We start from the raw sequence: 27,753 nt of genomic DNA on the forward strand, positions 1-27,753 counted from the left end.
CACTCACTAAATTCATCAAGAATTCCAAGTCTGTTAGAAGTTGCCATGGTTAAATTGAATCTGATTTATGCCTGTATTCAAGAACCTCTATCTTTGACAGAAGCAGACATGATCCTAAGCCATTAGTCAGATGTCTGTAAATCAGTGTCTTGTCAGAATTCTTCTTGGTTTTTACACTGAAAGATGGATTTAAAATTGTTATTATGATGCTCACATGTTGGATAGACTCATCAAAACTGTAAGTATTTGAAGAAATATGAGACAAAAAAGGGTTTGGAGAAATCTTGTCTTATTGAAAACAGACCTTGAGAATACAGGGTCAAACATTGTTTATTATTGTTGCTTTCGTGTTATTTTTTGAAGTTGCAAAGGAAAGGACAAGATATATATCTCTCAGGGTGGAGTTAGAGTTTTTCCAGCTTAGGAGAAAAAGGTCAACTTAGACTTTAGTATTGTCCAGCCTAATACTTCTATGAATAACTTTATTTTAACAACTTTTTCAAGTTAGCTTGGGTGCTTAAGAACTTCAAACAATGATATTTAAACACACGAGTAAATTCAACACAAATGAAACTTTGAAAAAGCTTCTTATATGACAAGAAAGGTATTAATATCCTAAATATATCATTACTCAAAATAAGTATGGACAAAGTTGCCACATTTTAAAAAATGCCTGTAAGAAAGGCAGTTCACAAAATAATACAGACAATTTAGTTATAAATAAATGAAAATTTTCAACTTTACTAATAATTCAAGAAATTCAAAACATTCAGTTGTTATATTTATACTATGATATTGAAAAGCTAACACTGATAACAACTTGTTCCTCAACTATAGGAACAAGGCAGAAACCTTGCCTAATTTTTATAAATTTAAAATCTGCTTCGGAATGTGCTGTGCTGGCATCAGTTGCCCCTTAAACAGTTCTGCACAGACTTTAGCTGAAGTCTCTTTGGAAGGTTTCTTCATAGGAGCTTTGAAGGGGAGGAAACTCTTTGATCAAGAAGAACCTTGACGAGCATGGTTTTAAAGAATCCTGGCTACCCCAAGTCGTTCAAAGCAAGGTTATTTAGGGTAACTCCAATTCATCGTGCCAAAAATTTACAGTGTGCCTCGGGGGAGAGACGCTTCTTTTCTTGGCTTGCTATCTTTAAGCAAGATTCTATATGCAGATTTCCAAAAAGTCCTAATGTTCCCAAACCTTAGTTTTAGGGTCAAATAGTGGGATAAGAGTTCATAAAAGACAGAAATGAGGGGAAGCCCGGTAATATCTTGCTCAGTTTTTAAATCTGTAAAACTGGAATTTTCCAAAGGATAAACTTCTCTCTTAAGAAATATGTGTGAGACACTTATTGGATGCTAGTTTTGTTTTCTTTTTCCTATTCTCTATGTTATTAAGTATTCAGCAAAAGTAATTAGACAAAACCATGATTACGTTCAAATCAGTAAGTATCTTAACAGTCAACATTTACTATAACCTTATAACATTTTGTTTTAGAAAGTAGACAGGCATAAAGATTGCCATACCAAGCATCTTCCTGTCCAGAGATGATCGCTTTTAACATTGTTATATATCCAAATCTATTAACCTTTAGATGTATATATATATATACACCATTTTTACAAATTGGTATCAAATTTTGCATACTGTTTTATAAACAGATTTTCTTAATTTTCATCACTAATGGATACATATTTCAAACAAATCCTGAAATATTATTTGAGAGAAAAAAACAGCTGCATAGTGTTTTTTAATTACTCAAATCCCTATTCTGCAAATACATGAAGGGGGAATCAGAGATCTTGGCAATGTGAAGATACAGTGATTGGTAAGGTCCAGCCAGCTATGCTCTAGTAGTGAGGGGGGCAGGGAGGGGTGGACCAATGGTGATGCCTGCAGGTGATGAACATCACAAGAAGAGTGTCTGTGGAGCATGAAGGGATAAGAAAGCAGCTCTGATTTGGAGGCTCAGAAGGGAGTGTTACAATGTTCAGAACAACGACAGAATACTTCTTACCACATGATGACAGAACCTCCGGTCAAGTTCAAATGAGTTAAAACCTATTCACTGCCTACAGTAGTGCCTGATCTGTACTAAGAGCTCAGTAAGGCTTCACTCTGATTATTGCTGCTGTCACTGTCAACATGGTACTGTAATCACAGGACAATTTAAAGAAGACATTGGCTCTGACGCTATCTGTTTGAAACTTCTTCCCACCTCAGCTCTCAAGTTCAACAGACCATGCATTTTCTGTAGCAAATGAGCCTTGAAATTCAGCCACTGTGTCCACTGATGTCAAGAAGTCAAGCTGTTTGCCACCCATTAGGCCTCGTTTAACACTTCTCCTCCAATTTTCAATTCCCTAAAAGGATCCAAGGTCCCCAAAATTGATGAGTATTTAATTACGTCAATAAAATAGGTCTATGTTCCTCCATGCTGGTTTAATAACTGTGTTTCCATGCATTTAGCATCACTTACACTATACACTTTAAACCAGGATGCTTATTTCCTTCTATTATTGTTCCCACTCTGTTAATATGTGTTTATCTTAATTTCAGTCTCTGTGGCCTTGAAAAAAGTACTTATTAATCGGAAGCCATTTAAATGCTGGTATGACATACTCTACACTAAGAAAGAACACCAGTCAGCCAAGCACACACAGGCTTTTCTCCTCTTAGTTAACAGCTGGTTTGTCCAGGTAATTCTTCCCTGGAATGTTATGTGTAAGAATTAAAATTAGGTTCAACTAGGGTGGGGAAGTATACGCATCACTAAAGCTTCACAAGAATCTTGTTTTAATGACTGTACTCAGCTGTCCATACGAGGTAATAAATAGTGACTGGTTGTCCACCAATGGAATTCTGCAGATCTGTAGAGCTAAACCTCCACGTGTAGCAACCATATTTCCCCCTCCTATGTTAGAGGACCGAGGATCCCAAACACAGTCACTACCTTGGAGAGCATCTCCAGGTCTGTGTCTTGACTGACTTTCCGTCTTCCTTCAGGGCCCAATGTGCATCTTGGACATGTCTCGTTCATGATCTAAACTGTAGTAAGGGATGGATGAAGTTAGCAGCTGGGACAAGGGGCTTCCTGAAGGGACAGAGGACATTCTTACAAGCACCAAAATGTAGGAAACAGAGCCAAAGGATCTTGTAAATAGTAATGGACATTGGTCTGAATTTCTAGATGCAGCATGGTTTGAGAATAAAAATCTTGGCTTCAAGAGAGGAAGGAGTCTGAATATTCTCTTCCTTAAGAACCTCAAAGCCAAATTCTCCGATTCTCATAGCTGATTTCTCTTATGGAGTGGCCCAAAAGTTGTGGGGAATGTTTGAGGACACGTATGTGGGGTGTTTAGAGAGGTCCCTAGGAGGCAGGCCTTGTATAAGTCTTAGAAGTACCTTCTGTGAACTTGTGGTTCTGAAAACTCCCCCTTAAACACACACACACACACACATACACACACACACACAGAGCTGTGGGCATTTTGCTAAATTCTTTGCTGGGCTGAAGCAAATTGGGGAAGCTTGGCCAAGTCATATTTTTCCCCAAATTTGGAGAGCTGTGGTATGGTGGTAGGCCCTCTGAGACAGCTTACCCACCCCAAAATTTCATCAGTGTAGATTCGTGGTCATGAACAGCAAAATAGCAGAAAGATGTTTTCTATAACTTTCAGAATCATAGCAACAAATACATTTTCCTCTCTCATCTTATCAAATCCTGGGCACCTGCCCATGAAATTGGCAACAGAAAGATTTTCTGTGCTGCCAATTACAGGTTTCCTGTCCTCTTGCCAACTTGCTTTGTCTTCGCAAGCTGGCAAAATACAGCTATTGGCAAGGAAGTGAATATTTGAAAATAATGACAGTATATGGGAATTTGGGGCTTCATAATGTTCAAATTAAGTAATTTAAATCCTGTGTTAGCACTAGGGATAGATTTGCTTTCTACTATATAATATGTAACATGTTCTGTAATTTGAGCTCTTTGGTCACCAGTCCCTCAAAGAAAGCATTAGAATGGGGACCTGAATGAACACACTCTATAAGAAGGGTATTTAGCAAAAATATTACTGACCTCTGTACTTTGTGATTCCACGGCCGTACTGTTTCCGTTAGCTGTAAGAGATCCACCCACCTGCCGCTGTAGAGGAAGGGGTGCAGAAAGCAGAAAGGGGGGTTCTTACATCAGGGATGCAAAGAGAAGATTTATCTTGACTTTCTGAAAGAAAGAGTTCATCATTAGCTGGACCCGTATATGATCCTTCAGAAAGACATTTATTTTTAAAGCCAGGCTTTCTCTAGAAAGAACCAATTTTTCCAAGTATTCAGAGCATTTCTACAGCCAGGTCTTTCATAACGTGGAAAGAAAACGCCCTGCCTTTCTATGACACATGTGCTATTTGGCTTGTTGACTAGGGTGGGAGAACATTGCATATGGGAGGTGGGAAATCAAATTTACTTACTCTGGTTCAAAAGGATTGGGAAGGGATGAAAGGATGTAAGAAGGTAGGGTGGGGGTGGGAAATATGAGCAGCCTGAGGAGACACTGAGGGCATGTTAGATAAAGGGGACACCCAAGGTAGGCTATATAAAAAGGTCATGCTAGGGATTCCCAAAGGTAACAGTCTCATAGGCTTTCATTAACTGTATCAAGCCATTCTGAGTTAGAACTGGAAGGACCAATGCTTCAGCTTTCCTGAGCCTGGCTTAGTCCTCTACGGCCAGTGGTTTTCAAAGCAGCATCAGCATCCTCTGGGAAGGTGTCCAAGATGTGAATCCTTGGACCCAACTTCAGACCGACTGAATCAGAAGCTCTGAGAATGGGGCTCAGCAACCTGGCTCAACAGACACTCCAGGTGTTTCTTACACCCTAAAGTTGAGGATAATTGTCCTACGGCCTGATTTTAGACTCAGACATTTTCACTGGGCCCCAGAGGCAGGCAACTAGGATGCTGAACTGAAGTCAGGTGTCTCTGCCTTAGGGCCTCCCCAGGGAAAGGACAGGGGCCTGCTGGGTGAAACACCCAGACCAAGGGCTGGGTGGAGAATGCAGACACCAGAGGCCTTTATGACACCGATTAGAAGACAGGCTGAGACCGTAAGGAAACACTGAACCTTGGCCCAGATGACAGCAATCTCCCTGCCAGCTTTAGGTGTGAATGTAAATAGGACACACGTCGTGCAAGCTACCAGTCAGGGGACGTCTCCTCCGAAAGATACCCGAGGAAGCAGAAGACAACACGCATCACAGGAGCGGCTCCTCTTTCCAGTCAGGATATTCCGCTAAGGACACAACTCAACTCGCTCTCCACACACCCAAATACCATCTTGGAAAAAGGAAAAGGGAAGTCAGAGGAAAGATGAAGGCATAGCTTCCTTATCTGAAAAGTTGTGATCTTCCCGGAAAAGACCATTTAGGAGCTTCAGAGGCCTGATAAAAGGTTCAACTTTGAATGACCTAATGTTTATACAGAGAGGAAGGTATTGAATCAGAAGACTCTGGAACTTGTTTAATTGGCAGATCTAAGTCTTTCCCACGCCTCAGGGGAATGGGGCTCATAAGGAGCTCAGGGCAGTGTTAAGTAAGAATAAACTGTATGTGACTCGCAGCATAGTAAACAGTCCTATGGTTATGGGAGGAATAGGGATAAATTGAGAGTTTGAGATTTGTAAATATTAACTACTATATATAAAAATAGATAAAAAAACAAATTTCTTCTTTATAGCACAGGGAACTATATTCAACATCTTGTAGTAATTTTTAATGAAAAAGAATATGAAAATGAATACCTACATATGTATATATATGTACGACTAAAACATTAGTCTGTATACCAGAAATTGACACATTGTAACTGACTATACTTCAATGAAAAGAAAAGAATAAACTGTATGTATGAAAGCCAGATGCATGAATTTGTAACCGTGCTAGGCACCCCTGCACCCTTGCAGTACAGTGCTTGCATTTCTCCCACCCAGGAGGCTCTCTGGAAAGCAAAGTATTTCAGTAGAGAAACACTAGAATGAAATAATTTTAAAGGGATCTTAAAACTGTGAGGACAGATCATGGATTTTTACTGTTTGCCCCTTGCACATTCTCCTCCATTCTCCCCCTCCTGTAGATAAATCATCATGCAGACTTGCCAGCAGAGGCTTGACTCAGAGTGCTAAGGTGGAGAGAGTTTGGCAAGATTAGAATGATGGGCAAATTGAAAAGAGTCAGGCAGGAATTCCATATTTGGAGACTCATTTAAACAAAATGAATATGATGGGCCTAAAATGCAGGAATATAAAATATTTTTAAGAACGCAAGAAAGCAATGGATTTCTTTGTTGCTGAGATTAGCCAATCTGCACAGAATTTTTCAATTATTTCAATGTCAAGAGCATGATCTCAGAAAAGCACACCAATGTACCTCTATTAGAAAGCATGACTAGCTCTTTGGAAATGTTTCCAGGCAGTATGTTTAAAAATGTATGAACAATGTCTATAAATGACTGCTGGCCAGTTGTAATAATTAGACATATTCAGATGAATTGATAATTTTCTCACTGTCTGAACACATGCTGACTGTCTAACATTTACCCTGAAACAATCTTCATGTAGTGTGCTGACCTGATGTTTTTCTCCCTGGAAAGACTGGCTTTTTAGTTACTTTTAAAAAACTTAATTGAGGTACAATTTTTATGTAAGCTAAGTGCATAAATCTATATGTATAGCTCAGTAAATTTTTACACATATATACACCATATGACTACCACCTAGATCAAGATATATCCAGAAGGAACCCTACTTCAAAATGACACCTGCATCCCAATGTCCATAGCAGCACTATTTACAATAGCCAAGACATGGAAACAGCCTAAATGTCCATCGGCAGATGACTAGATAAAGAAGATGTGGTATCTTTATACGATGGAATACTATTCAGCCATAAGAACTGACAATATAGCACCATTTGCAGCAACATGGATGTTCCTGGAGAATGTCATTCTAAGAGAAGTAAGACAGAAAGAGAAAGAAAAATACCATATGAGATCACTCATATGTAGAATCTAAAAAAACAAAGCATAAATACAAAACAGAAACAGACTCATAGACATAGAATACAAACTTGTGGTTGCCAAGAGGGCGGGGGGTGGGAAGGGACAGACTGGGATTTCAAAATGTAGAATAGATAAACAAGATTATACTGTAAAGCACAGGGAAATACATACAAGATCTTATGGTAGCTCACAGCGAAAAAAAATGTGACAATGAATACATGTATGTTCATGTATAACTGGAAAATTGTGCTGTACACTGGAATTTGACACAACATTGTAAAATGACTACAACTCAATAAAAAAAGTTAAAAAAAAGATATTTCTAGTATCCCAGAGGACCCCCTGTCTACACTTCTAAGGAAATAACTCCATCCTTAAGCCAACTATTATTCTGACTTCTATAACTATTGATTACTTTTTCCCTTTTTTGAATGGATGGAAATGGAATCAAATAGCTATGATGTTTTTATGACTGATTTCTTTCACTCAGAATTATGTCTACAAGATTCATCTACGTTGTTGCATTTGACACTAGTTTGTTCCTTTCCAATGTGTAGTGTTCTGTTGTATGAATATATCACTTTTGATGAGCTTTATGGTTGTTTCCAGGTCTTAACTCTTACTAATGACACTGCCATGGCTGTTCTTGTGCTGGTCTTTTGGTGAATATGTGAGCATTTGTTTCCATTGTGTATAAACCCAGGAGTGGAATCGCTGAGTCAAAGGATAGATAGATGTTTCTTTAGCTTTAATAAGCATGGCCAGATTTCCAAAATGATTGTTCCATTTATATTCTCAGTCAGGCTTTTTAAATGAAGGAATGTCCACTGAATGCTTTAAAGATGGGCCTTTCTCAATCCCAGCTGCCTAAGGATGGGTTATTTAAAGTCGCTTAGGCAGAGCATAAGCCCTCTAGAGAGGAAAGTTTTTCTCTTGCTTTGTTTATTTATTTGATGTATTTTATGGAGGGGGGAGAGTAAGAGGAATAGATTTAATCATTCTTTGAAAAATAAGACCCAAGACAGTATATATAGAGAGAATTTATTTATTTTATGTAGTGTAAATATTAGACACAGACAGTGTTCTCTCTATGAGGCTGAGGGAGCGGTGAAGGATGGCGGTGGAATGAATGACACATGCGGGTCTGAGTGGGGGAGGGGCAGGATCTGGAAGCTGGGAGAAGAGGAAGACCACGTCAGCGCTGGGCTTGCAGTGGGTCATGGGTGCAAGGGTTTCCCACTGGCTGCATCTCTGCCCCATTAACCAACTTGGTCCTGGGAGAGGTGAGACAAGGAAGAGGGTGGCTGGATTCTGCCAAAGGAGCGCCCCTAACCCTTGCTGGGAGGAATCACCACTTAGGGGGGACTTTTTTTTGCACACAGGGGTTTCAAGGGTAGGTGAGGGGTCAGCACAGTGTACATTTTTATAAAATTTGCATAAGAATGGGAGGTTTCACATGGGCCTCTCACAGAATGATGAAGGAGAGGCAGATACAGGGCCTGAGCATCTGGGAAATGGGAGGTATGGCGAGGTGGACCACAAGCAATCTGCACAGAAGAAACGTTGGCTTTCTTCATTCCCAGCAATTAGACAATCAGTAGGGATTCTGGGTCTTCACTCCCTGGAAGTTTGTTGGGGGGGGGCAGTGACGTCAGCACATGTGTGTCAAAGGAGTGTGCTCAACAGTGTGAATTCCCTTCCGGATGACGCGAGGGAGAGAGAAAGAGCCGTGAGGACTGCACCAGGTTAAGGTGCTCAGCTTTTCTTAAGAGACAAACCCACAGGGTCAGTACACAGCCCAAGCGTACAGTCAGTGAGGATTAACATATCGCTCTAGCTTCCAGAAGTTTAAGATAAAGTGATCAACAGTCACTCTCAACCCTCTTCCCTACAACCGCCCCATCCACCAGTCTGTCGCTAAGTCCGATTCCTAAGGACAGTCTGCCTGGGAGAGATGCTGAGAGGAGCTGCAGGCAACAGCGACAGCCCTTGCTTTGTTTTTAAATTCAACCATGTATATGCCCATCAAGGAAGATGGCTTATGCAGAAAGTAACTTAACTGCTTCAGAACCAAAAAAAAAAAAAAAAACTTATTATAGGGGGCCATTCCTTGGGTATAGAGTTTTCCCTACATTGAGCAATATATGGGTCCATCTCACCTCTCAGGCTTCCCTATCCCCCACATGACACATTTCTTCTTATATCTTCATTTTTTCCATATTGAAAAGTATATATGGAAAATGGAGTAGGCTATGCATGTGTTGAAATAGGGAGTACGTGGGACATCTCTGTACCTTTCCCTCAATTTTGCTGTGAACTTGAAACTGCTCTAAAAATATGGTCTTAAAAAAAGCATATATGCTCAGTGCAGAAAATCCAGAAAACATAGGAAAACATTTGGAAGAAGATAAAGACCCATAACTTGACTATGAATATTCTGTTCCTGAACTTAATTTTACATGAAAGAGTTTTAGCTGTACGGAAATTGTTTCTTTACAAAGGTTTTGTAACTTGTGTTTTTGCTTCTGTTTGCTCCTTTAAAAAAAACCTATTCATAGACATCTTTCCATTTCAATAACTATAGACATGCACCATTATGTTTCATGGTAGCAGATAATTTCATTGAATATAAATACTGTAATTGATTTAGCTTCTCCTTCATTGATGGATATTTATATCAAAGCTTTGTTTCTCTTTTTAAAACAATAATGGGATCACCAAAGACCAAAGATCCCTTGTAACCAAAGAAATACTGAGAAAGAACAAAGCAGGAGGCATCGCAGTTCCTGTTTTCAAGCTGTAATGTAAAGTTACAGTCATCAAAACGGCATGGTACTGGCATAAAAACAGACAAATAGACCAATGGAACAGAATCAAGAGCCCAGAAATAAACTCAGGCATATATGGTAAGCATAAGCAAAAAAAAAAAAAAATGGGATGACGTCAAACTAAAAAGCTTCTGCAAAGCAAAAGAAACCATCAACAAAGTGGAAAGACAACTGACGGAATAGGAAAAAATGCAAACCATAAATCTGATAAAGGGTTACTATTCAGAATATGTAAAGAGTTCTTACAACTCAACAGCCAAAAACCAAACAATTCAATTTTTAAAAAATGGGCAAAGGACCTGAATAGATATTTTTTCAAGGAATATATATGAATAGCCAATAGACACATGAAAAGATGCTCAACATTACTAGTCCTTAGGGAAATGCAAATTAAAACCAATGCAAATGACGTATCACCTCACACGTGTTAGAATGGCTACCATCAAAAGGACAAGAGGTAACAAATGCTGGCATGGATGTGGAGAAAAGGGAAGCCTCGCATACTGTTGTGTAATTATAAACTGATGAAGCCACTATGGAAAACAGGATGGAAGTTCCTCTAAAAAATTAAAAACAGAACTACTATACGATTCAGCAATTCCACTTCTGTGAATATATTCAAAGGAAATGAAATCACTGTCTTGAGATATCTCACCATAATGTTCATGGCAGTATTATTTACAACAGTCAGGATATGAAAATAACCTAAGTGTCCATCCATATATGAATGGATAAAGAAGATGTGCTGTGTGTGTGCATATAATGAATTCTTATTCAGCCATAGAACGATAAGAAAATACTATTATTTGTGAAAAAATAAAACATTAAATATTAAATATTTAAAGTATTTAATATGGAAAATATTAAAATCATTACACTAAGTAAATTAAGTCAGATAGAGAAAAAAATACAGTATGATCTCACTTACATGTGACATCTAAAACAAACAGGACCCCCCCCCCACCAAACACATAGAAAAGAAGATCAAATTTGTGTTTCCCAGAGGTGGAGGTTGAGAGGAGGGGGAATTGGACGAAAGCGGTCAAAAGGTACAAACTTCCAGTTATAAGATAAATAAGTGCTAGAGATGTAATCTGCAGCATAATGCCTGTAGTTTACACAGCTGTATGCTAGATAGGAAAGCCGTTAGAATAGATCCTGAGAGTTCACTTCACATTATTTTTTTCCTTTTCTTTTTATTGTATCTATACGTAATGATGGATGTTAACTAAACCTATTGTAGCAATCATTTTATAATACGTGTAAATCAAACCATCATGCTGTATATCTTAGATTTATATACTGATGTATGTCAATTATTTTTCAATAAAACTAAAAAAGATAAAGTAGTAAACATCTTTTTGTATACATCTTGTGCCCATGTCCAATTATATTCCTTAGGATAAACTTTCAAAGTTTAATTTTTAGGTTAAAAGTGATGCACACGGTCAATTTTAAAGTATATTTTAAAAAATACCTCCCCAAAATACATAATTCCCAATATACATAATTCCCAAATTCCCAGTTAGTTGTAGTTTCTTTTTAATCATTTATTTATTGACCTTTAATAATACTCATTTTCAATGATAATTATTTAATTATAAATAAGACTACATTTTTTTCAATAATTTGTAGGTTACTTGCAGTTATCACTTGAAAAATTACCTTTTTGCCACATTAGCCCAATTTCTTATGCTATGAAAAAATTATGTAGAAAATCTATTAAAATATGTTCACCACATTAAAAAAAATCTACCTTTTTATTTTTAGCAAATTAGTACTCCATAATTCAAATCTTAATCTATATTCCTTAGTGGGATGTTGTATTTTCATATTCATAGGTTTTCTTCACAGTCCTTGTTAAATTCATTCCTGATATATTTTGCACAATCATTGTTAATTTGAATTGAATTTTTTAATTATATTACTTTATTATAGTCTATACTAGTTATTTATTAAAATAATTAATTGAGTTTTAGTTGGTGTTAGTTAATTAGTTGAGTTGATTATTGAAATATATTAATCTCTTTTGATTAATATATTTCTGTGGTCAATACTTTCTTTCCCTAATACTTATTTTTAATTTGTTAACATTTTTTATTGATTCTCTTGGTTTTCCCAGTAAGATAATTAAATTCATATGCAGATAATAATTTCTTCATATTCAATATTTATAGTTTTCATTTTGTGCTACTGTCTGATCACAATGGAAGTGCTCTAGAATATTGTTAGATGAAAAAATGAAAAAAACACTCACATTCTAATTTAATTTAATTCATTTCACTACTAATCTTAATGCTGACATTAGATTTAAGATACAATGTTTTTCTAAAAAATCATATTAAGAGAATATTCTATTTTTCCCTATTTTTAAGTATTTTCCAGGCATAGATAATAATTATTATCAAAAATATTAACATGTTGAAATGATCATATAAGTTTTAAAGTAATAGTAAGTTGATTTGTATAAATAAAGCTTTTTTTAAACATTTTTTATTGATTTATAATCATTTTACAATGTTGTGTCAAATTCCAGTGTTCAGCACAATTTTTCAGTCATTCACGGACATATACACACTCATTGTCACATTTTTTTTTTCTGTGAGTTATCATAACATTTTGTGTATATTTCCCTGTGCTATACAGTGTAATCTTGTTTATCTATTCTACAATTTTGAAATCCCAGTCTATCCCTTCCCACCCTCCACCCCCCTGGTAACCACAAGTCTGTATTCTCTGTCTGTGAGTCTATTTCTGTCCTGTATTTATGCTTTGTTTTTGTTTGTTTGTTTGTTTTTGTTTTTGTTTTTTAGATTCCACATATGAGCGATCTCATATGGTATTTTTCTTTCTCTTTCTGGCTTACTTCACTTAGAATGACATTCTCCATGAGCATCCATGTTGCTGCAAATGGCATTATGTTGTCGGTTTTTATGGCTGAGTAGTATTCCATTGTATAAATATACCACTTCTTCTTTATCCAGTCACCTGTTGACGGACATTTAGGCTGTTTCCATGTTTTGGCTATTGTAAATAGTGCTGCTATGAACACTGGGGTGCAGGTGTCATCCTGAAGTAGATTTCCTTCTGGATACAAGCCCAGCAGTGGGATTCCTGGGTCATATGGTAAGTCTATTCCTAGTCTTTTGAGGAATCTCCACACTGTTTTCCATAGTGGCTGCACCAAACTGCATTCCCACCAGCAGTGTAGGAGGGTTCCCCTTTCTCCACAGCCTCTCCAGCATTTGTCATTTGTGGATTTTTGAATGACGGCCATTCTGACTGGTGTGAGGTGATACCTCATTGTAGTTTTGATTTGCATTTCTCTGATAATTAGTGATATTGAGCATTTTTTCATGTGCTTTTTGATCATTTGTATGTCTTCCTTGGAGAATTGCTTGTTTAGGTCTTCTGCCCATTTTTGGATTGGGTTATTTATTTTTTTCTTATTGAGTCATATGAGCTGCTTATATATTCTGGAGATCAATACTGAACTAGCCTTTCATTCAAAGTATAAACTCTACTTTGTCATGGAACATTTTTCTTTTCTTATACCCTGGGATTGGCTTACTAATATTGGATCAAAAATTTTTGACTTTATAAGTAAAATTGTTAAGTCCACAGTTTTCTTGCTTAGTAATCCTATTAGGTTTTCTATCAGAATTATGCTTGCTTAGTGAAATAAATATGATAGTATTCATTTTTTTCTTTTTCTGTGAAACATTTTCAAGAGCAAATGCCATTTCTAGTTTCTTCCAACAATACCTACATTACATATTGCTCTATGCCAGGCGCCGTGCTGGGTATTAACAGTACAAATGTAAGTAATAAATACAGTGTGCCTCTCTGAGAACTTACAGTGGAATCTGTCCCCTTGAAGTTTGAAAGAATTAGCCTGGCTGTATTTTGGAGAAGTGGAGGAAGAGTGAATGCAGTTTTGACAGCCTTTCTCATTTCTTTAATTTTAATGGATATAGTTCAGCTTTCTGCTTCTGTCATTCACATTTTCTTGAGGGGAAAACCATTTCTCTCAAGGAGAGTTTGACGTTGTCTTTTAATAGGTGAATATTCTCCATGTGTGGTCATATCCCAGTTTCAAATTTGTGTGTTTCTTTTCAGCTTTGTTCTTTTCTTCTCTTTGATGTAATTGTAGTAGATATATATTTTTAACACTAAGGTGAAGAGCAAGTCACCCTCCTATCACCACATGGTCTATTTTTGTCACCTTATTGGTAATATGACAATATTTGCCAACTTTAGGAGAAACTCATGAATACATTGAAGATGATGTTTTTTAAAGATCACTGTGCTGTGTGACCTTGAGCAAAGAACGAAACTGCCTGGGATTCTGTTCCCTAATCCACTACTTGAGAAGAATTTGAATTTCTCAAAACCAGGAGCCATGTCTTCTGAATCTGCTCCAGGATTTAGAACAGTGATTCTTATGCGGCAGGCCTTCAATAATAATTTGTTGAATTGAGCTTTTGCTGGAGGGCAGAGAGCTTGATTAGATAATTTCTTGAGGTCCCAGATAGAGTTCTCCTTTCCGTGAAACCGTTCAGCAACCTTATTACTCATTCTTTTTTCATCATTTACCAGCTTCATTGGTGGGAAAATTTTGAATTATTTTATTCTGAACCCAATAAGGTTGATTCTTTAGGCATTGTACAAGGGGAAAATGAAATAGCTTAACCAGATGCTTAAAAAAAAGTCATTTCATACTTGTACTTAAATCACGTAATTTTCTGGGTTTTTTGAAGCTCAGCCTATGGAATGTGTCAAGGGAGTAATTCACATTGTTTCGAAAAAGAGATAAAGGAAAAAGAGATCTCACACTTCAATACATCCACAGTTTCCTATTAAGCATTAATTTAAGAGTTGGACTTAACACATTATAAAAGTTACGCATTTTTCTTCCTATTCTCTCTTACTAGCACGTTGATTCATGGCTACCATTGCGTTTTTTTTTTTCCCCTCATGGAACATTTCCTTCCACATTGAAGGTTGTACTTGCGAGAGCAATGCCTAATGGCTTTATTTTCAGGTTTCCATCTACTGTAGCTATCAGTGGTAAATGTTTTCTCTCAAGATCACCTACAGTAAATAACTGTGTATCATCAGCCCTACAGTTGGGACAAGATGTGTCATATCCGATTCTCGTTTCACTCACTGAAAATTCCATGGGGACACAATCATATTGAAAAACGAAGTGCTGTTATATTCCTGTAAAGAGTATTGGTCATATTCGACAATGTTCTTTAAGTATTTAGACTTAGAAGATCGTGTTATACAAGCAAGTTAGAAAAACAAGATCAGCCAGTTGAACTCATTGGATAATCATGTTAAATTTTTTTTAACTATTACTTTGATTAATTATGTTAACAGAGGCTATAATATTGGAAGGACTCCTACTTTGGACCCAAGCCCACTCTACCTTATCAGATAGAGTGATGGATGAGCAACCAAATACTACTTTTGTCTGAATGTCTTCCTCTCCAAAACTAAGCCAGTTTTCCTGCTGAAGTAAAGTAAATACATATGGTCATTTTTATGTCTTCTTTGAAATAACACACAAGAAAAGACATCTGATAGAACCTTTTCTAGAATCCCTTCCTGCAAAAAAAATAAGAAAAGCATACACTGGCTCAGCTCCAGGCAATAGTGATTGCAACATTTTGGGGACAGGGGAGCAAGGACTTAAAGTAAAGGATTCACCTAAGACATCAATGCTGAATTTACTTCTCACGCGATAGATTTACAAAAGCGTCATGGCAAAACTCCATTTCAGTTTTTATATCCCACACTGTAAAGAAGTACGTAATAACCTGAAGTTCCTTCTAATCTTAGGTATTTGGTGATCCATGAATCTGTTTCCAAGAGCTCTCAATACTGATGTTCTCACCTGGAGCAATTGTTGGGAAAAGAAAGATAAAGTATGACCTGAATGACAAAAACGATTTGAGGGAAAGAGCAGCAAATTGTTAGTGCAGGAGATGTGTATGTTCCCTGAGGGTTTGGTCTCTTGGCTTTTGTTCAGAATTGATGATGAGAAATATTCATGCACGGCAGTAAACTGAAGAGGCACAAATCAGAAGGGGCTGGTGGACTCTGCATTCTTGATTTTCATTACGTAGAGAAGCGTGAAAGGTATTTTTAAACTGAGTTCTTCCACTTACCTTCTTTGAATGACAAATGCTCCTTGATAGACTTCAGTGATTTTACTGAATACCGGGGCGAGCAGAAGTTTCATGTGGAATATTGTCTGCAGAATCCTTCTCCTGAAGCCCTGACACTTCCCCCTTTTCCTCCGAGTAACCCCATTATGATGGAACTTCAGCATGAAAGTGAATTTCCATTTCATTTCTTGCTAAATTGAAGCTATCTGATAAATGGCATACATGCCACAAATGTCTACAACAGTGTATACAAACTCTGTGCTGTTTGACAGAAAGCAATTTTTAAGCTTTTACTTTTGCATTTTATATACATGCTTATAGTCCATGCTACCTTGGGAGGTGACCAGGGTATCATTAAATACATTCCAATATGGGCTTGAAGGTACCTTTCAGATAGGAAGACAGAAGTTTCTGGTCTAGTTGCAAATACATACATAAATACATACATACATACAACAATTGTGTATTCATTCATCATATAATATCAAACTTCATTACGTACTTTGGATTTAGAAATCAGTTTATTGGAAATTAATCTTGTGTACTTTTTAGAAATAGGATGGATTTGAAGCATCACACTGATACCTTTCATGAACCAGTGATGATGTGAATGATGTGATTGATGAGCCAGGTTATACTTTGATGTTGCTTGGCTTCTGTTCTTCAAAAACATAGTTCTGAAGATCAACAACTCAAAAAAATGCTGAAAGGGCAAATGAATTTCCACCTTGTGCTGTCACCTTCTTTTCTTCCATTTTTGGTATTTCATTGTCAAATTTAACCTTCCTTAGTATCTTAGGAAGGGAAGAATGCCTAGTTACTCTTGAGAAAAATTGTATTAAATAAAAAGTTGGTGATGGAAGTTCATAAATGACAGTAAATTGTCAGTATTGATCGTAAGTCAGTAAATTTATACTCATGTAACTTGGCTTAAAAATTTAGTGTGACTGTCATGTTCCCTTTTCTATTATTCTCTTTCTGAATTTGAAAGAAAGAGAAAAAGTAGGAAAAAACTTTGTGACATCGAGGGGAACTGTACACACTCACAGCGGTACACAATTATTTGTGAATCTGTGGGAACTCCATGCCAAACTAAGGAATATTTCTTCATGGGTGTTCCAGACACAAAATAAAGTGATTTCTTTTTTCTTGTGTGAATTCTCAGAACACTCCTGGATTGGCAGGAAATAGAAAAATCCACTGACTGTGATGGAGAGCACTAGGGAGGTGTCTATAAGTCTCAAAAATTTCTCACACAGTGTAGATGGGATCTCATGAGGTGAGGTGAGAAGCAGGTAACACACGTGCCTGGTTCTAACTCTGCCACTTTGGGGCCATCTCATCTTGACTAAGTTGCTTGGGCCTTCCTAACTGTCCATCACCTCTTGGATAAAACTGGCAGGGATGTGCCTTGGAGGTAGAGTTGTTAAGATTAAAATTGATAAAACATAGATTGTGCCAGACTTAGTGAGTGCTCAATAAATATTACATCTTCCCCATATTTTCCAATTACTAATGTTAGAAAATCAAAAAAAAAAAGAAAAAGAAAAAGAAAATTTAACCAGCAGAATTTAAAAAAAAATGTCAGGCATCTGGAGCCTCCCAATAGCAAAAACTACTGGAAGGGGCAAGGATTTAACCATTAGTGAAATTATTCTTCTTTTTATGCTGCATGAGAGCTGATTAATTCAATGGCTGGTTTCATGGCAGGAGTGAAACAGAGATGGTTCCAGCAGCATATATTTGACCATTTATTGATAACTTTTCATCATTAAAAACATATATATTAATTTTACAAAAAGACACCAAAACAGAATTTTATTTTTAATTAACTTCAGCTCCATGGTTCAAAGACCCTTTCTGGCACTCTTCCTTTAAGATACCATTGCTCTGACTTTTCTTCCTTTACATTTCCTTGGCAATTATTTTTCTCCTTTGGAAATGAGCTCCAAATCAAAATAAAAATTTCCCCTTTGGCAAACAAGACTCTGGCTAGAAGAGATTCTGTGCTGAATAATGGAGTGTCACACCAGTGCTCTCCTATCTGAGTTTGTGAGCCATCCAAGTACTTTTGTTTTCATGCTTATAAAAGATGCAAAACTATTGAAAATTTAAACTTCATCATTAACGTAAGTGGTAGTCCTTCCAGTCATCCTGTCTTATCAAATAATCGGACTCCACTGCTCAAGAAAACCAGCATTGTTATCATTAAAGGACCTGTGAATCTCTACAGAGTGCCTCCAGGTATGCACAGTTTTTAGACAGTTTACAAGGTGATGATGGTGATCCATTAAACATCAAGCCAAATTTTAGAAAAAAGGTTTAAAATTGTTAATTCCAATAAGATTTGATTTTGAATTTGAATCATAAAGGTTTCTCTAGCCTAACTAGCATAAATATATATTCATTAAATGTGAGCCACTACATGGTGATTTTTGAAGAAAATTATGATTGCAGATATAAATTACTTCCTGATCCTTCCCTATAGAACCAAAATAAAAGAGGAAACAATATTTATTATAGCGTCAACATTTTTTGGTCCCTTTTTAAGAATAGTTGCACCTGGGTTTTTTTTTTTTTTAATTATCCATTCTCAAAATGTGAAACCAAGCAGAACCTTACAGGGCCCTCCCAAGTGCAAAGGTCCCTCCATGTCCCCTGCCTCTTGTTTGTAGAAAAGCTGAAGTCTCCCAGGCTTCCCACAAGTCACAAAAGAGCAGGCTCAACACTTAATAATCAGGACAACAGAGTCAGAGCATCTTTAATGTCCCCCTAAAGCACATAGAAGACAGTGTCTGGTGCACATTCCTGAGTTGTTAACTGTCACCAGTGGGAAAAGTCTAACTGTACAATGACCAGACTGTAGACATGACATACGTTGCTCCATCTTAAGAAGTACTGAAGCTAGGGCTTGCCCAAATCCAAGAATTGGCCTCATGAGGGGATTCACACTATTGCTCATAATAATGTCTACCTTTGTGGGCATCAATATAATTGCAGCTTGTTCTCCCTGAATATGCAAGCAGGCCAACTGATGTTGCTGGTAAAGAAATGCTATAGACCCATGTTGACATCTTCCACTCAAAGACCTTGACACCCTTTCTCAGCCTGAAGCAGCTACAGAAGACAGCCCTCTGCTCCTGAGCCCATAGAAATGGAATGTCTGTACAGCAGGGATTTGCAAGCAACCCATAAAATCTAACAGATAATAGACTTCAGCAAGCTATATTTTAATTTAACATTTACACCAGGTGTGCCCATGATCCACTGACCTCCAGCCAAAGCCTCTTTAATCTCTTGATCACACAATGCCTTGCTTAACCTGTTGATTCTTTTTCAGTTTAAAGAAGTGGAGATAAAGAATAAGTAATTAATGGAAGAACAGATCTTTTTCTCAGCTTCCCTTTCAGTAATCCCAGGAGAAAACTGTGTGAACGAGATAGTGCCTAGAGGAAGACCACGAGCAGTTAGCAAGTCTGCCCACAGTGGGAAGTGACACAGAATCTGACCCCCATGCTTCATGATTACCTGAAATCATTTCCCTCTTTCTCCCTTCCAAAGCTGCCATGGCCAGCAGAATCTTCATAGTTGGTTCTTAGACACAAGTCTGCCTTCTCCCTCTGTTGTCAGGCTCCTGAATAAAGCAATCGTTCATTTCCTTTTCCAACTAACACTTGTCTATCAAGTATTGGCTTTTGAGTGGTGAGCAGCCAAACTGAAGTTTGGTAACACATGGATCATAACATTTCTTGTTTCATCATATTTTTATTAATAATATTTGAGTTTTACAGTATGGAGATTCCTCAAAAGACTAGGAATATACTTACCATATGACCCAGGAATCCTGCTTCTGGGTGTATATTCAGAAGGAACCCTACTTAAAAAAGACACCTGCACCCTAATGTTCATAGCAGCACTATTTACAATAGCCAAGACATGGAAACTGCCTAAATGTCCATCAATAGATGACTGGATAAAGAAGTGGTGGTATATTTATACAATGGAATACTATTCAGCCATAAAAACCAACAACATAACGCCATTTGCAGCAACATGGATGTTTCTGGAGAATGTCATTCTAAGTGAAGTAAGCCAGAAAGAGAAAGGAAAATACCATATGAGATCGTTCATATGTGAAATCTAAAAAAAAAAAAAAAAAAAAAAAAAAAAGAACATAAATACAAAACAGAAACTGACTCATAGAATACAAACTTGTGGTTGCTGGTGGGGAGAGGAGTGGGAAGGGACAGACTGGGAGTCTGAAATTTGTAGATACTGACAGGCATATGTAGAACAGATAAACAAGATTATACTGTATAGCACAGGGAAATATATATAAGATCTTGTGGTAGCTCACAGTGAAAAAGAATGCGACAATGAATATATGTATGTTCATGAAAAATAGTGCTCTACACTGGAATTTGACACAACATTGCAAACAGACTATAACTCAATAAAAAAATAAATAAAAATAATATTTGAGTTTTACATGGAAATGTGATTTTATAGGCTTGTTTACTTTCTCTAGAAAAGCAGTGTATGCTTATTGTAGAATATGTAGAAAATACAGAAACTTATAAAGAGGAAAATAGAAAGAATCACATCACAGATGTAATAACTGTAATTATGTTAAAACATTTCCTTCACTACATTTTTTATTTTTGATTGGTTTTGTTTTTGATTTTTTACATAGTCAAGTTCATATTAATATATAATTTTATAATAAGATTTTGTAACTTTGATCTTTAACACATATTTTTCCATCTATTAAAAAAACCTTGAAAACATTATTTTAATTGGTACATACCATGGTATACATTTATCTAACCATTCTTTTATTTTATTTTATTTTTAACTTTTATTTGTTTGTTTCTTGTGTGTGTGTGTTTTCTTTTTGGAGGAAGCAGAGAGGTAATTAGGATTGTCTGTCTATTTATTTATGGAGGAGGTACTGGGGATTGAACCCAGGACCTAATGCATGCCAAACGTGCGCTCTACCACTTGAGCTATACCCTCCCCTCCTTATTTTTTTTAAATATTAGACATCCTTTTATTTTAAAAAAATATTTTAAGCAACATGGCAATAAACATCTATTGTATAAAACTTTTTTTTGAATTTCATATTTCTTCTTTTTAGTATATTTCTGAAAATTATTGGATCAATGGGCATAAGCACTTTAAGGCAAATTGAATTCCAAAAGGAATACACCTGTTCGCTCACCTGTCTGGCTGGCTTTGAGACCTGTGGTGATCATTTTCCCCTTTCTCAATTAAAAAGTTCTTGACATTCACATCAACTTTTCTTTGTTCTCAACAGAAGGACAGCAAAGCCACATAGGAGATACTCTTAGACATAATCCCAGAAACTTTACTTAGAACATGAGTGTTGAAGATAAATGAGACCACTCCCTAACACATGCACAGGGTGCTTGGAAGGGGTCAGAATATGAAAAGGGGCTAATGTCTGTCTCTAGAAAAAAGAGACAAGAATTAACTTCAAAAAGGTGAACAAAGTGTTTGATTTCTCATTCGAAAATCCAGTAGTCTCATTTCAATCAATGAGGAATAGAATGCAATTTCTGAAACTTCCAAAGGAATTTGGTAGTAGGAAAAAAAAAATCTTTAGTTCTAAGTTCCTTCTGGAACTCTCTTTCTTGCTTTCCCCAGAGTCAGAAGTGTCATCAGCTTTTGAAGGCTGCTGTGGTGATTGATCCCTCTGGGGCTTGTGACACTCCTTCCCCACACTCTGGTTTCACACTCAGGTTCAAGGCTTTACAGGTAACTTTCAGGTTGATCTTCCACCGTTAGGGTTCAGGCTCTCGCACAGTAGCTCAACCAAATTCTCCCACCTCAGTTATGACCAGGACCCCAAAAGCCTTTCTTGCAGTAATTACCAGCTGTTACTTTCCAGTCTGAAAAACTTTCTCCCGATAACTGTCTCCTTGCAAAGTTAACTACTCTTAAAACACCAGAGAATGTTTGCCTGTGTTAAAATTTTATATGTCTACCATACAGTATACATGCTTTATATTAGACTTCCTTCATTCAACTTATACTTGCGTTCGTGTTTTTACCTGTAATGAGTTTGTTCATTTTTTATTGCTGAATAGTATTTCATTGTATGAACATATCACAACTTATTTATCCATTATATTATTGATGGACATTGGGGTCATTGCCACTTTGGAGCTATTATGAATAGTGCTGCTATGAAAATTTTTGTGTATGTCTTCTGGTGAGTATACATATGTATTTGGGAAGGTACGTCATAGCAGTAAAATTACTTGATCATAAGAGATGCAAAAGTATTAACTTCAGTAACTACTTACAAACACCTGTCAAAGAGGTTGTATGAATATACACTTCCACTAATGATGTATGAAAAGTTCAGTTGTTCCATATCATTCACCAGCACCCAGTATAACTATTAACCTGTCTTAATTTTTTCCATCCTGTTGGGTATATTATGATATTGGACTGTGGTTTTAATTTGAATTTTCTTATTGGCTAGTGGAATTGTTCAGCATTACATATGTTTATTGGCTGCTTATACATCTTTTGTAAAATAGCTATTGAAATATTTTGTCTTTTTTTTAGATTCTCTTTGTCTGATGATATATAGATTTTTATGTATTCTGGAAACATCTTCTTTCAAATATATGTATTGTATTTCAAGTACCTTATCTCATAAGCTTGTTCTTTTACATTTTTCTGTCTTTTGATGAATAGAAGTTTACAATTTTAATATAGTCCAATTGATAAATTTTCCTTCATAGTTAATACTTTTTGCATCTTACTTAAGAAATCTTTGCTTACTCAAGGCTTATAAAGATATCCCCCTGTGTTTTATTTTTTTGTTTTACTTTTCACATTTGGACAGCCATACATCTGGATTTTTAAAATGATGTGAAATTGTGGTCCGAATTCACTTTCTCCCTATGGTAGCTAATTGACTCAATACAACTTACTGCAGAGCAATGTCACCTTTGTCATTTATCAACTGACCATATAATATGACAGACTTGAGTTTTAAAAAGTCGTTTTGGCCACAAGGCAGAAAATGGAGGTGGAGGTTGTGGAAAGAATGGCCATGGGCAGGTCAGGCAGGAGACTTCTGTAACAGTACAGGAGGAAATGGTGGTGCTTCAGTTAGGAAGCTAGCAACAGTGGTGGCAAGGGATAGATTAATTTGACATATGCTTTCAAGGTCAATAAACAGTATTAAATGGAGAATGAGACAGAGGGAGGTGAGAAACAGGAAAGCAATAAAAAAGTACTTTTTTGATTCTGGTTGAAACATCAAGGTGATGGTGATGCCATTCACTGAGATTAAAGATTTTTTGATCATCTTAATTGATTTTTCAAGATTTACATCTTTCAGACCAGAAGGTTTTTACAATGCCACCAATAACTTATAGAATGGCTCTCCTGACACCTTGATTTTAGATTTTTAGCTTCCAGAAATATGAAAGACTTAACTAACAGGTTTTTTCAGTCTTGAGGTATAACTGACAAATAGAAATCATATATATTTAAGTTGTACACTTGATATTTATGTATACATTGTGAAATAATCACAATTAAGCAAATAAACAGATCCATCACCTTATATAGTAAACATTTTCTATCTTTTTTTTGTGATGAGAACAAGTTAACAATACTATATATATGAAATTTGCTGAGGATAAATCTTAAATTTTTGGTGTTTTAAGCCACCAAGTTTGTAATATTTTATTAAAGCCATCCTGGGAAGCTAACACACACACTCTCAAATTTTTCATTATAACAAAAATGTTTTATTTTAAGGTTTTACAAAAGTTGTGTATGTAATATCATCCCAATTTCTGTGTTTTATTTTTATTCATCTTCATATAATATTAAATATATTATATACAGGGAACCAAAATGTATGAACTTTCATCTATAAGATAAATAAGTCCTGGGGATGTAAGGTACAGCATGGTGACTATAATTAGTGATATTCTATTGCATATTTGGAAGTTGTTGGGAGTAGATCTTAAAAGTTCTCATCACAATAAAAAAATCATAACTATACATTGTGAAGATATTAACTAGTCTTATTATGGTGATCATTTCCCAATATATACAAATATTGAATCACTATGTTGTACATCTGAAGCTAATATAATGTTGTACATCAATTATACCTCAATTTAAAAAAATGCATTTTCAACAAACTCCATATTAATGTACACAAATCCTCTCCAGTTTAATAGTGGATATCAGATAATTATTACAATTTTTTATGTGTGCAAGATGTGAAAAAATTGGGGAAACATGGCTCTTATACTCACAAAGACAGTTTATGTTGCAGTCATTGCGAAGAATATTCTATCAATTTATTAAATTTAGTTGATAGTTTTTCAAGTGTTCTATATCCCTCATGATTTTTTTGTCTAGTTGATCTATTATTCTATTATTTATACCCAAGAGCATCTCAAATAATTAGATTTGACTTATGAGGTTGTTACAAACACTCACAAAGGTTTACTAAAATAATAATATTATCATCATTGTTATTATGATGATGAGTCTCAGTAACAATTACTTTTAGTTTTCTTAGTACTCCACCTCTAGATTTTGGGTCATTTGCAGCTTAAAGCCTTCTAAGAAATCCTGCAAAGGTGTGGATAATATAAAACTTTACATAACAGTGTTTTGGGAATAAATAGCACCAAACTGGTGTCCATCTCTTACCCTGAGAAATGACAACTACAGATGAGATGGAGAATACAAACGAGCTACAGTACTAGGTTGGGAGGCTGATTTTACAGTGATACCATTAAGTGACATAGAGGGAAAATTAACAGCTTTTGCACATCTACTGATTCTAGAATGAGATGCCCTTGAGTCTTAAAAATAACTACATTTTCTAATTTTGGGAGTATGTTGGGGATGAAAGCTTGCTGAAAAAAATTTACCCTAATTGATTTCTTTACAAAACACCTCTCTTGTTTTTTCTGCAACTCTACACTCACACTCACCTGGCAGTTTCACTGCCATCTCATCCCAGAGATTTTTGAAAACTGACCTTAATATATCTGAATAAGCCAAAGGTGCCCCGAATGACCATAGTCCTTGATGCTACAGGTGTCTCATTCCGATTATCCAGACCTCATCGTCGCGCAGTTGAAAGACCTCATTTCTTTGTTCCTCTGTTTTGTCACCTACAAAATATTAGAGTTAGACTAGATAGATGAGCTATTGCTTTATGATTCTGGACCCTGGTCTGCTTCTGTTTCTTCTGTTGCTTATTTAGGCTCTACAATTAATTCTTCTCATGACCTAGATTGACTTAAACCTCTCTCCTACTCTGGACTTTAATCCCAGAAATTGTCACTAGTTATGACCCATTTTTTGCCTGCCTGGATCCATTCTGACTGCTATCTTTTAAGCTGTAGGTACCAACAATGTATGCTTTCAAAGACCAGGCACGCGATATAAGCCAAGCTGAAAGTCACAGGGAATTACGGGATCTGAGAACATGTACCATGTAGAGACAAAATAAAATAATCTGCTCACAAAAAAAAGTCAAAGATTGCATTATTTTTGTCACCTGGACTTTTGTAATCCCTTCAAAACATTTCTTTATATAACTCTTATTTTATCTCCAGTGAGAAAAATGCTACAAGTATTAATTATGTTTTGATATTCCAGTGTGTTCTCTTATTTATTCAGCACTTTTGGTTTAAGTCATCACCAACATTGACTTCTTTGGCTTTTTATGCTATTTATATAGTCAGTGTCCATAAATGCTTCCTTAAGAACCAGAGACCTCAGATAACAGGACTTTCCTTTACCATGAGGAAATAATACTTTCGGTTGATACATAATAAATGGCAAACATGGATACTGCAAAAAAAAAATAGTTAAGAAACCCCCAAATTGAAAAATCTACACCAGAAGAGTGGACGCAAGGAAATGCACTCGCTGTGGCCGCCAACTAACCTTGGTTCATGATGACATCACAGAGTGAGTGCTGCTCCCAGAGGGCTGCATCTCCAGGCTTGGAGTCCCAGGGGAGTCAGCCCTTGTCATGGTTAAAATGTGAGCAAAGGTGAGGTTTGGCTGGCTATCTGCTCCAAGCATCTTCTCAGAACTGACAGATAATTGTTTGTCTAGTCTTCAGCCAATTATGATAAATGTCAGTCTAAAAATCTCCCTGGGAAGAAATCACCACACATTGAGCATTGAAGCTCTTGATTTTAAATGATTAGTAGATTGTCAGTTGTAGTGAGAGCCAGAGAAAGGTGGAGGATTGTTTTTCTGTTTGTTTGTTTGTTTTGCTTTGTCCCATCACATTTTTGTGTGTATTCATTCTCTTATTGCCCCTTTGTATTTCCTGATATATAAAATTCAAGGTCTTACTCACTCCTAGACTGAGTAACTACCAAATGATTATTTTATGTTATTATCTGTTCCAAGGTTTCCTTATACTCTCTGATCTCAATGTTGAGTCTCCTTTTTGGTTAATCTTCTTTCTGGTGAGCTAGTTTATGGCTACCATTCACTATCAGATTTTCTATTCCTGCTCCCAACCCACAGAAGGGCAACGGAACAAACCCAGATACCAGCTACTCACAGCTCCATAACTGATGGGTCTTAGTGCATGACAATACAGTAGTACCCAGATGGCCCTGGCCACTGTCCTGAAACCTCTTTGCAGCCACTGTGTTCTTGGCTTTCTCCTACCAATATTGCCCTGCATGGTCCTGATGCTTAAGCCACTAGATCCTCTTCCCTAGGTCTTTAAATACCAGGTAGATGTTCCAAAGAAGTCCTTTAATGTCGTTTCTCCAAATCTGAAAACTTACAGCTAGTAACCCCATTTTACATGCAAGATGAAACCAGCCAGCATAATTTCTCCATCTTTTCTCTTCATTACCCCAGCCAACATACAACTATCTCTGCAGATTTTCTCTGATCCCACCCAGAGGTTTAGGAGAGGACGTAAAGCCTTTCCACTTTTGTAACCCGAATCCCTCTGGTAATCTGAATTGTACCTCACTTCACCTACTCAAGGGTTAGTCTTCAACTCTTAACCTCTTCTCCCCCAGTAACTAACTTCCCCATTTGACTTCAATCATGCACAGTTCTTTTGTACACAAGAAACACACACATCCCTTTTCTTGGTCCTCCAGTCCATTGAATTTTTTTCCAAACTACTCCCTGTAAGGACACCAGAATCACCTTCTAATCAAATCCAATAATTTCTAGCTGTTTTCTCCCACCTTCCTTCTGTATGGCCTATTGGAAATGACAGACTTTGTTGATATCCTAGTAGGTAGAGCAGATGGAGCGGTCCTTCTTAACTGGAGCAAGGGGCATGGCACTGTGTTCCACTCAGCACGATGCTGGCTGCACTGAAGAACCAGGGTCCCATGCTGCTGCTGCAAACTGAGAACTGCAGAATATGAAGAAGCTTATGGATCAAAATGACAAAGCACATTTTTTTTTAACCACAGTTTTGGTGCAATGGCTTATTTTTTTAATCACTCATCTGCACTATTATTGAAATAATGAGCAAATTGACATATACATTAGTCATTAGTAGCACTAAATAATCATAAAAAATATCAACAGACCAGAACCCTGAGTACTTTTACTTCAGTTCAAAGCAATAATGTGAATTCACTCATATGAAAGGGGAGACCTACCTTTGGAGAGATCCAGAG

Source organism: Vicugna pacos, chromosome 1 (assembly GCF_048564905.1).
Source record: "Vicugna pacos chromosome 1, VicPac4, whole genome shotgun sequence".
Classification (NCBI taxonomy): Eukaryota; Metazoa; Chordata; class Mammalia; order Artiodactyla; family Camelidae; genus Vicugna; species Vicugna pacos.